Source organism: Lemur catta, chromosome 1 (assembly GCF_020740605.2).
Source record: "Lemur catta isolate mLemCat1 chromosome 1, mLemCat1.pri, whole genome shotgun sequence".
Classification (NCBI taxonomy): domain Eukaryota; kingdom Metazoa; phylum Chordata; class Mammalia; order Primates; family Lemuridae; genus Lemur; species Lemur catta.
Genome location: NC_059128.1, coordinates 154,595,758 through 154,606,428, shown reverse-complemented (window position 1 = coordinate 154,606,428; position 10,671 = coordinate 154,595,758). Strand labels below are relative to the sequence as shown.

Genomic DNA, 10,671 nt, shown 5'->3' with positions numbered 1-10,671 from the left:
AAGAAAGCTTTTTAGAGAGCTCTGATTTTAAACAGCTATCTTACTGGTACCTATGAAAAGATACAAAAGGAATATATCCTTAGAAACTCCTTTGGTAAGATTTTTCAAAAGGCAGTAATCAGATTTAAAACAAAGTGAAAGTCCTCTGTATAGTCAAACTGCCTGCTTTGGTTCCTCTGAGGGATTTACAAAGACAGAACTCAAGCCTGTAGCCTAATGGATAGATCTCCACACTTTTATTACAAAAGCCCCTGTTTGATTCCTGGTCAGAGAATCAGTTCCTTGGAAATGTAAACCCTTTAAACTCAGAAGAAAAAGGAAATAGTTATAAGAATTGGTTTGAGGCTCTCCTGGAGGCAGCTAATGTGAGGCTGGGGAGCGAGCCATGTGTCGTGCCGTGCCCTGCCCAGACTAGTGAACAATACAGTCAGGATGGCTAAAGGTGTCTCCAAGAAACTAAAGGGCAATATGTCTGGTTATGCTTTCTTTGTGCAGACATTCAGAGAAGAATATAAGAAGAAAAACCTAGAGGTCCCTGTCAATTTTTCAGAATTTTCCAAAGAGTATTCTGAGAGGTAGAAGACAATGTCTGAGAAAGAGAAGTTTAAATTTCATGAAATGGCAAACATGTATAAAGTATGCTATGATCGGGAAATGAAGGATTATGGATCAGTTAAGGGAGTAAGGAAGAAGAAGGACTCCATGCCCCCAAAAGTCTGCTGTCTACATTCTTCCTGATGTGTTCAGAATTCCACGCCAAGATCAAATCCACAAACCCTGGCATCTTTTTTGGAGATGTGGCAGAAATCTGGATGAGCTGTGGAGTAACTGAAGTAACAGTGAAGAGCAGCCTTACATCACTAAGGCAGCAAAGCTGAAGGAGAAGCATGAGGGTGTTGTTGACTATGAATCTAGAGGAAAGTTTGATGGTGCAAGAGGTCCTGCTAAAGTTGCCTGGAAAAAGGTGGGAGAGTAAGAAAAGAATACAAGGAGGAAGAAGATGATAATGAGGAGGAAGAGGAAAATGAATAAAAACCTGTTTATCTGTCTCCTTGTGAATACCCTAGAGTAGGGGAACACCTTCATTGACACATCTCTTATTTGAGAAGTGCCTATTGCCCTCATGTTTAATTTAAAAATTTGATCATGATCATATTGTCATTTCTCAAAGTGTTCTAGAAATTGTCAGTCGGTTACATGAAGTGGTCATGGATGTCTGGAGCATCCTGAAACACTATGAAAGTTGTACATATTTCTAAACATTTTTAAAACTAAAAGGAATTTTTCTCAGCCTTTTGGCTAAGATCAAGTGTGAAATGAAAAGGCACTTTCATGTTCTCCTTACTCTGTGCACTTCGCTGTTGATGTGACAAGGCAATTAAAGATGTTTCTGGCATTAAAAACGAATTGTAAGGTGGTGTCAACTACATGGTAATTGGCTAGAAATCTTGAGTTATCAACTGTACATATCTATAGCTCGTAAAAAAGAACAAAACAACTGAGACTGACTCTCGATGCCCCTTGCTTGGCCTTGAGGCTCTGAGGGACGAAGCCTTCCGGTGGAGGTGCCGCAGCTCAGGGCACGCAGCGTGGCACTGGACCTGTTGACACTGTGACGGGCAGCTGTTTGGCTTCAGGTTGTTTTGTTTCTGTAAATACTGGCATAGTATTCTGCTGCCATTCTTAGCTGTGGCAAAAGGTTGGGGGAAGGCAGCTGGCATCAGAAGTGTTTCGATTTTTAAAAAAGTAAAGTGTGGTAGTTTTTAAACTGTTTGTTTTTAAACAAACTGTAGAATCTTTATTGTCAGCGAAATGAAGAGCCACTGCACTGCATCAATGAAAGTTCAAGAACCTTCTGTACTTAAACAAGGTTTGCAAAATTCTGTTATTTTTTTGTATGTTTTAGAATGCTGAAATGTTTTTGAAGTTAAATAAACAGCATTACATTTAAAAAATTAGTTTTAATTGTTTGTTTTCAATTTATATTTATGTGACTATTGATTTACCCATTTGTTATTGATCCTTTTCCCTCTCATGGACAGCTATTGTTTTTCTGTTATCTAAGTTTCTCTTTCCTTTTAGCTGACTTCAGGGCTGACTCTGTATCTTCTGAGGACTGCCTCTTTGCACCTCTTTGGAGATTCCCCCTGTGTCCTTGGTTAAGTCATAAAGGCTTATTGATCTGACTCTGAGTCATTTGTAGGTACCTTTGGTTTAAAGAAAAGGAGAAAAAAGTTCAAAGGCCAGCCATACTGGCTTTTTTCATGGTTAAAGTTGGATAATGAGAGATTTGAAAAGTTTTTTTTTTTTAAAAGATCTCTATAGTCAAAAATCAACTTAATTAAAAGATGATATTCAGACTGCATTTATTAAAGCTTCTCCGTTATCTTTTGGATCTTATTTCTCCCGTGGGAATTTTTTTCAGCTGACTGAAACCCCTTTTTAATTATATGTTTGGTCCTTCTGTTCACTTCCTTTCTTGCTGGCATGATTTTTGCTGAGAAAAATGTAAAATTTCATGGGCTTTTTTGGAGAGGTTAAACATCTCTCCAAATTGGCTCCTTTAAGATTTGTTCTTCCAGTTACTTTTGCTTCCCCTTCCTTTTGCCACCTTTGATACCACATGAAGGGATCTAGAAAGCACTCTTTGAAACACACACACACACACAGCACTGCTGACTCCCTTATTTTTGGGGTTCCTTGTCTTCTTCCGGGAGCTCTAAGAGTCACGGGCAGGTTCTTCTCAGGTCTAAAGCTTTGCTGTCTTACACTGAACCCCCTGGGCCTGATCTCCTTGACTTTCATATACATACATATATACATATGTGTGTTGTACATTGTATCTAAATGTATGCATATGTCTAGAAATGTGTTTGTACATTGTCTACATGGTACCAAATGAACTTATAAATAAGTACTCATAGATTAAATAAATAAGCCTAAGTGCTTTTCAAGTTCTTGTGACTCTAGTAATCTTTGGTAAATAAAAATATTAATAATATTTGTTTAAATATCTGTAATTAAAACATCTAGAAATAAGGGAAATAATTCTGTATGCAATGTATACAAGAAAAACAAGATGTATTTTTGGTGAGAAAAGTTATAAAAAGCCTGAAGTCCTATGCTTTTTTTGAGGAAAAAAGTAACTTTGTCTAGTTTACAGAATACTTTAAAAAATATTTCGAAATAAAGGAATAAAGTATTAATAAGAATAATATAGGTAAAAGTGAATGAATATAGAGAGTTGGGAAAGAAAGAGAATTAAAAAAATGCAAGAGGATATAAAAGGTTTATTGAAGTCCTCTTGTGTGGTCAAAGCTGACTGAAATTATATGGATTTGTTTATCAGGTTTTATTAAAATTAGCTTTAGTATTATAAGTACATCAATACAAAACTAAAATTTGATTTTCTCTTTTAAGCAAGATTTTTCTGGTAGAATTAATAAAAGATAGTAAAATATTTTTGTTCACTTTTTGAATAAACTGTAGAAAGAGAGAGATAAAGGAGAGAAAGAGAAACATTCTATGTGCCTCATGCTGTCTTTTTTAGTCCCTTTGATTATTTGAAAACTGAGTTTCTATCAGAGAGTAAAGGTTTTTACTTTTTAAAATCTTATAAAATATGACTTGGCTAAATGAATGACTATTACTTTAAGGTGACCTGTGATCCTATTTTTGAAGTGTTTTAAACCATTGACATATATGACAGGTTTCCCAAAATCAAATTTCAAATTCTGAATTAAATTTGTTTGACCTCAAACTAACTCTGGGATGTTCCAAAGAGACCCTGAGATGTACAAAAAAAACAAATAATGAACCAAATCATGCTTATTTGATATGTTAAATTATATAGCAAACATTTTCAAATAAAAAGTGATGTTTAACTTTATTCAAGTTATATTTGTACGTATGCATTATTAATATGTGTCCCAAAATCCTAAAAATTTGATATGTTCTGGTGTATGTTATCAGTCATAATTATTATGTTGAATTGCTGTAGGCCACAAAAAATGACCAAATTTTCATGTCAATTCCATCTGTAACCATGGCTATTTTAAGTCTTGCTGTCCACAGTTAATTGATTTATTCTGATATGTTTTTTCTGGAAACACTTTGGAAATCTAAAAGTGTTATATCTTCAAGTAGGTTCACAGAAAAGAAGGAATAAACTCTGACAAATACAACTTCTGACAACTTTGAGATTGTGTCATTGGACTGGGTAAAAATTTCCAGAACTCAAATAAAAAAAAAAAAACTGGACTCATAAAATTGTTAGTCTAACATTAAATAGAGTAATAATTAATTACTTTGGACTGAAATAATTTGTTATTACTGTTTTATTTTAAACTGCTGATCTTTTTTATGATTGTTTTCAGAGTTAAGGAAAGTTTTTTTTCTCTTAAGCATTACAGCAGTTTGGTAAAGTATTCTTTTGTGAACAAACTTGAAACATTTACTTTTTTTCTCTATCTGGTCCCTTCAAAATTTGGAAACTGTGAGTTTTTCTGTTTTATGGTAATATAGTCACTGCATAAGTTCAATGAGAATTTTTTTTTTGGTAACAGGACACAATAGAAAACACTGGTTATATTACCAAGACGTTGATTGGAATATCATTTCTTCAGATATGACCAGACAACTTTAAGGAACTTAGGTTGACTTTATGGAGCCAAAGCCCATTTCTTTGGAGGAAAGACTGGCCTGGTTCCTTTCCTAGCCTTGTGGGAAATAAAGAACGTCACTTTCTGACAGGCTTAGGAACCTCAAGATAGTTTAAAGAACTCGAAAAGAGAGGGATTCACCTAATTCACAAAGGTATCACAGGCATAGGCTGATAACGAGCCCTTGGCATGGCTCTAAGCCTTGAGAGGCTTTTTTAAAGTCTAATATGTGGTCCCTTATGAAAAAGTTCCAGCACAGCCAACTTAAAAAAAGTCGATATAGTAAATCACCATGCTTACTAAATTTATATAAATAATCAGGTCAAAGACTAAACTTATTTTTCAAACAAAGTCTTATTATGATTTATTTTTGGTAGAAATGGGGGACTGGAGAGAGAAGAATTGTGTTTTAGAAAAAAGCTACACCTGTTATTAAATTCTAGCCCTGTTTATTGTTTTTGAGTTTTTATTTTTTTATTATTTAGACTGAATCCTAAATTTTTAGTTTCTTCCAATATCTGGTTACAACTCTCCAGACTAATGTTTTAAAATTTTCTCCCACCCTTCTGACTTGAAATCACAAAAAATTAAAACTGCCTTTTTCTTAAGGCCCTGCAAGATGAAGCCAGTCAACTTAGCTTTCAAGAAAAACTATGACAACAGCTTATATTTGGACAAACTTTACACACAAACTACAATCTAAGAAGATCTGCCATAGTGCCACTGATCTTTTCAGCTCATTGCTCTTCAGATTCTAGAATAAACCAATTTATAGACTATTGCAGGCATTAATGTTTGGTTTTCTTCTGTTTCCATAAAAATGCCTCTTTTTAAAGATCTGTTTGCCTGCATCATATATAGAGGCTTAACTTTGAGATCTCATCTGCAATTCCATTTTCTAAAATGAGTCACAAATGTTTAATTGAACTGGCCTATTCCCAGCCAGAAATGAGAGATTAGTTTAACAGGATCCTTTGCCATTAGGCCAACTCGATTTTTCTCTCCACATCCTCACCACTTCAGCTTTTAATGTGTGAAACTTCTAGGAACGTTTCAGGGGAATGTTGGGACTCAGAAACCAATACACCAAATTTTGCACTTCGGCATGCTGCACTGAAGAAACAACCTCAAGGTCATTCTGACCTTCTTCCCTCTCCCACTCCTGCCTCTCAATCTTCTGTCTCTCCCAAAGCACAAGATGAAGTTCTTTGACGGTCCCTTATCTACCTAGAAACTGGACCTGTTGAAGAATAACACAATTGCTTTCCCTGAGTTTTCATTAACTTAACTCATATTTCAGGAACTAACATCTGTCAGCACACCTGGACAGATTTGATCACAAACCATTGTCTGCTCTGCAGGCCCAACAGACTTTGTCCCAGGCCATTGTATGTTCTCTAGGCCCATTGAATCCCCCTAAAAACCATATACTACCCCTTAAATTGACACATTTTCTCCATCTCCTCTTTCCCTATGAAGAAGGTTATACAAATATCTGTATCTCTTAGGCTACTGAGTAATCAATCATTCTCCTATAATTTTTCCATGCTATGCATGTGAAAATCAAATTTTGTATGTCTTTTCTCCTATTAATTTGCGTTTTGTCAGCTGATTTTTCAGCAAACCTTCAGAGGGTAAAGGGGAAGTTTTCCCTTTGCACTTACTTTGTTCTTGGAGACAGAAATACTGAACGCCATAATAAAATAAATTTTGTGGCCACATGACCAGGCCCCAGGATTAGGATTTTCCCAGTTTCACCCTGTGATATCTGGAACAATGTTCCTCAGTTATGCATCAGAATCACCCATACTGACTGTTAAACTGAGAATTTTTAAGCCCCAGCTGACATATAATAAAGCTCTGGTGGGCAAGTCCCACGATGCTACATTTTAAACAAACTTTTGTGATGATTCTTACGCACACAAAAGTTTGAAAACCATTGGCCCAGTGGCTAATGGCAGGTATAAAGTACAATTTGGGGTTGACCCAGGAAACTTCCTGAGAATATGTGGGGAAGAATTTGTGTTGGATACTTTTAGAAAGTTATGTTCATGGAAAGAAGATCCTCTGAACTTAGATGGAAAAGATATCCATGGCTTGTCTTCCCAGGCATGGCTAGACAAGCTCTTTGTGTGTAAAAAGAGAGCCTGGTGACCTTACCTTCCCAGTGTTTTATACCTCTGTCCTTCTGTGTTGGAAGGAATTCTGACTTTTGTATTCCTTTTGAATCACAAAATTATTATTTTTTTTTTCCTGTGTGTTCCTTTTTGCCACAGCAGGTAATTTCTAAAAGAATATTGTTGTCTTTCTTTTCAGGTACCAATTTATAAAGAGTAAAAGAAAACTCAGTAGATTTCTGGATTGTTTTTTTCTTTCCAAAGGACATTTGAAAAAATCCTCCCCTCTGGGTTTTGATCAGTTGCCTTTATTACAAGGACACACCACTAAAAGGTACATCTAGCGACGTACTAGTTAAAGGGGGGAAAGGGGAGAGAAAAACTTTGTTGGCAAAATAGCTAGAAATAAACCATAAGAGAAAAAAGTTTACCTCTGCTATAAAACAGTATTTCTGGGAAAATGCTTGCAAGGAAAATCCCAAGGCAAACTAGTTGGTTTCTTCCATTCCCTGAATAGCATAGGTGCTGGAATTAGAAGCATTTGAGAACTTCTGAGTAGTCTCATCATTTCACTATTTTCAGTTTAGTTTTGTAATCCGAGAAGCTCTGGGATTGTTCAACTTTTTCTTTGTGGAAGGAAGATGTCAGATTCAATAAACAAATTCTTAGAACCATAAATGTGGGAATCTGAATCCCTTGGAGGAAGGTGTCCACATATGACCACAATGCATGGAGTGATAGCAAAAATCAGTATGAACCAGCCTAGAGGTACCAAGAGGCACATGCCAAGGAAGGTTATATTTTAATCTAAAAATTTTTGATACATGATTGTGAAAATTTCCAAAAACTAGGACGTCAACTGGGGCAATGTTTAAAGACATACTCAGTTGTCATATCCGGGGGCAGGGGATGGAGAATATGTGCCACTGGCATCCGTTGGGCAAAGGCCAGGGATGCTGCTAAACAGCCTAAGAGTTCAAGACAGTCTCTGCTCCTCAGTAAAGAATTATCTGGCCTCAAATGATTAAGGTTGAATTTGAAAGTAGGGCATAGTATTGTCAGGATTAAGGAAATTCTCAGAATTACGATGGCTCAGAAAGCTGTTTCAGCTATCTTTTGAACAAGCGGTACCAATTTATAAAGAGTAAAAGAAAAATCAGTAGATTTAACATAATTCAAGTACATAAGAATAAAAGGAGTCATGACCTAAAACTCTAATAGTACTTAGATACATGATTTCTTAGCGTGAGTCATTGTCAGTAACCTCTGAGGACTCATAAAAAAGTTCCAAAAAAAATGGCAGTAGTCACATAATTTCCTTATTCTCACCAAGTTAGCTTCTGGTTTATAAATAAACTGGTAAGCTTAACACTTTCAACCTTACAAAGTTTTGAAATAGATTATTGAATTGTTTATATATCTTTAGAAAAGGCAAGGATCCATTGCCACTTGTTTGGATTCATTAAGAGGAAGACGTGTAAAACTGACTTCAGTTTCTTTATAGATATGTTTATGAGGCTGTTAGATCCAAGGAGTTAGCTAATTAAAATTTTTCTTTAGGTCAGCAAAGCATTGGATAGCATCAGACTCATAGTTAATGGTGTGGATCTATGTCTACCTGGGTAGAGTTCTCTGGGGGAGTCTCATGGCCCCAATCTTTGGTCTTGCAAAGCATTTTTTTTAAGCCAATGACTGAATGAGATAATTAAAAGCAAGGAAGAATAATGAATATGTTTATTACAATACTAACTTTATATATCATATCAACAAATTGAAATAATCAGCCCAAGTTCTCTAAAGCAAATTTAAAAGTGGGAAACACAGGATCCTAAATTTGTCCCAGAAACTTAAACATGAGTGTAAAAATAAGGAAAACTTGGTTTGGCAGCAATTTCTGAAGAATTTGGTCACAAGGGACTGCAATCTGAACAATATTACATAGTTGTCAAAAGATAGAAATGAAATAATAAAACATTGAACTGCTTAGGAGATTATAAAAAAATTTTGCCAATTAGGTTGCACAGAAAATTCTATTGTGTTTTGGTGTGATCATTTGAGAAAGAATATTATAATTGAGCTTGTATTAAGATGAGAATGATAGTGAGTTGGTTTAGAGACCATGTCCTGGAGGAGAAATATTTGAAGGAAATCGAGAAAAAAAAAAAAGATGTCCAGGAGACCTAATTACTAACCTGCTTTATATTTTAGAAAAGTTATTATATAAGATGCATTGTTCCATACTGAGAACTAATACGAAGGTGTAGAAATTATAAGATTTTTACACTTTATAGAAAATCACTGTCTAACAAGTGAAAGGATATGACAGATGAACCTGGCTGCTTGAGAATGTTGAAGTGCCCTGCAGAGATAGAAGCAAGGATATTGAAGAAGGGATTCCTTCATTTGACGGAGGGTGGATTAAATCAGAAAGTACCATGTCTGGTTGCTTTACTTGAGTCATCTGGGAGCTATTTTTTAAAAATACTAATGTCAGGGACCCATTCAAAAGATTCTACAAGTGTGGGAAAAGGCCCAAAAATCTAGATTTTAAAACAGAAAGTTCTTCAGATGTACAGTCAAATTTGGGAACCAGAAAAGCCTCTAAGCTCTCTCCTAATACGCAGCTCCAAGCTGCTAAGTGAAGAAAAGACCCATGGCTAAGTTGGTTCTCTCCATTGATTCACTCTTCTGCCTTCCACTCTACTATTCTGAAAACAAGAAAGTGTCAAGGCCTAAGAAACACAAGCAGTGTATCCTGGAAAAGGTAGGGAAATAGCAAATGTGATGGATACTTTTTGTTTTTCCCCCCCTTACCACCTCGTTCTTCAGACCCATGTCAGTTCCTCAGGTTCTTCATCCTCCTTTCTTTTGACACTTTAGTGAAGCATGTTTTTCTTCATTCTTAAAGGTAGAATGCCTTTATTTTTTAAATTGTCAAAACATTCCAGATCTTTGATTTTGTTTTCTGAATCAACACTAACAATATTGTTGTGGTCTATTGTGAGCTTTGTTTGTGCAGAACTTATCTGAATGGGTTGGAAAGAAGCTCTTTCAAGAGAAAGCCCCAGTAGGCGTGACCGCCATGACTCTGTCCTCACGAGCATCCTGCTGCAGGCCACACTCCATACTAGGTGCATGTGACAAGAGTGCTGTTAAGAACATGCAGGAAGAACCTCCCAGCCAATCACCACCATAATGTGAATATTATTTCTAAAAATTCCCCTATAAATTAAGCACAGTATGCTTGGCTGCGTGTCTTTTCTCTGAGCTTTAAACTGTACATGATCTGCATCATCAAGCATTTGCTCAGAGAATCATGTTTTTCAGCTATAATAATATGATATGTATCTATCGATCAGTTAATCGATCTATCTATCATGTCTCTCTCTCTCTCTGTACTTGACTTGGTTCATTAAAACACCTGAGCTGGGATTCTAATTTCCCCAAGCACAACTGCTAGAGGAGTGTATATAGTGAAAGTATTTATAATCAATATGATTTTGAGTAAGGGTTCACGAACACAGAGGGAAAGCTGCCCAGTGTTTGTCATCTGCCAACCACTCCTGTTCTCTGCTGAACAGGTTTCATACAGCCGATGACCTCTGAAACACAAATCACATGAATCAAATGACTCCTTCATTACAAGCACAGATTTAATACATTTTTAAAATGGGCTCTGTTAAAAAAAAACAACAACAGTAAATTTAAATAAAATCTGCAGGCAGTCTGTTCAATTGTGTCTGACCTTTTCGTAAATATGATGCATCGAGTTCCAATGTAAACACTATGCCAGGGGTAAAACGTTCCACCCTGTGGAATGGCAGGTCTTTAGGCAGAGGTAGATTGGTTTTACCGAGCTGTTTCAAAAGGAAGATGAAAGGTGAGGGTCAACT

At 36.0% G+C, this 10,671-nt stretch overlaps 1 pseudogene; it reads left to right on the top strand.

The window, feature by feature from the left end:
* The first annotated feature begins 351 nt into the window (after nucleotides 1–351).
* LOC123641233 lies at nucleotides 352–1,032 on the top strand (annotated as a pseudogene).
* Nucleotides 1,033–10,671: the final 9,639 nt, after the last annotated feature.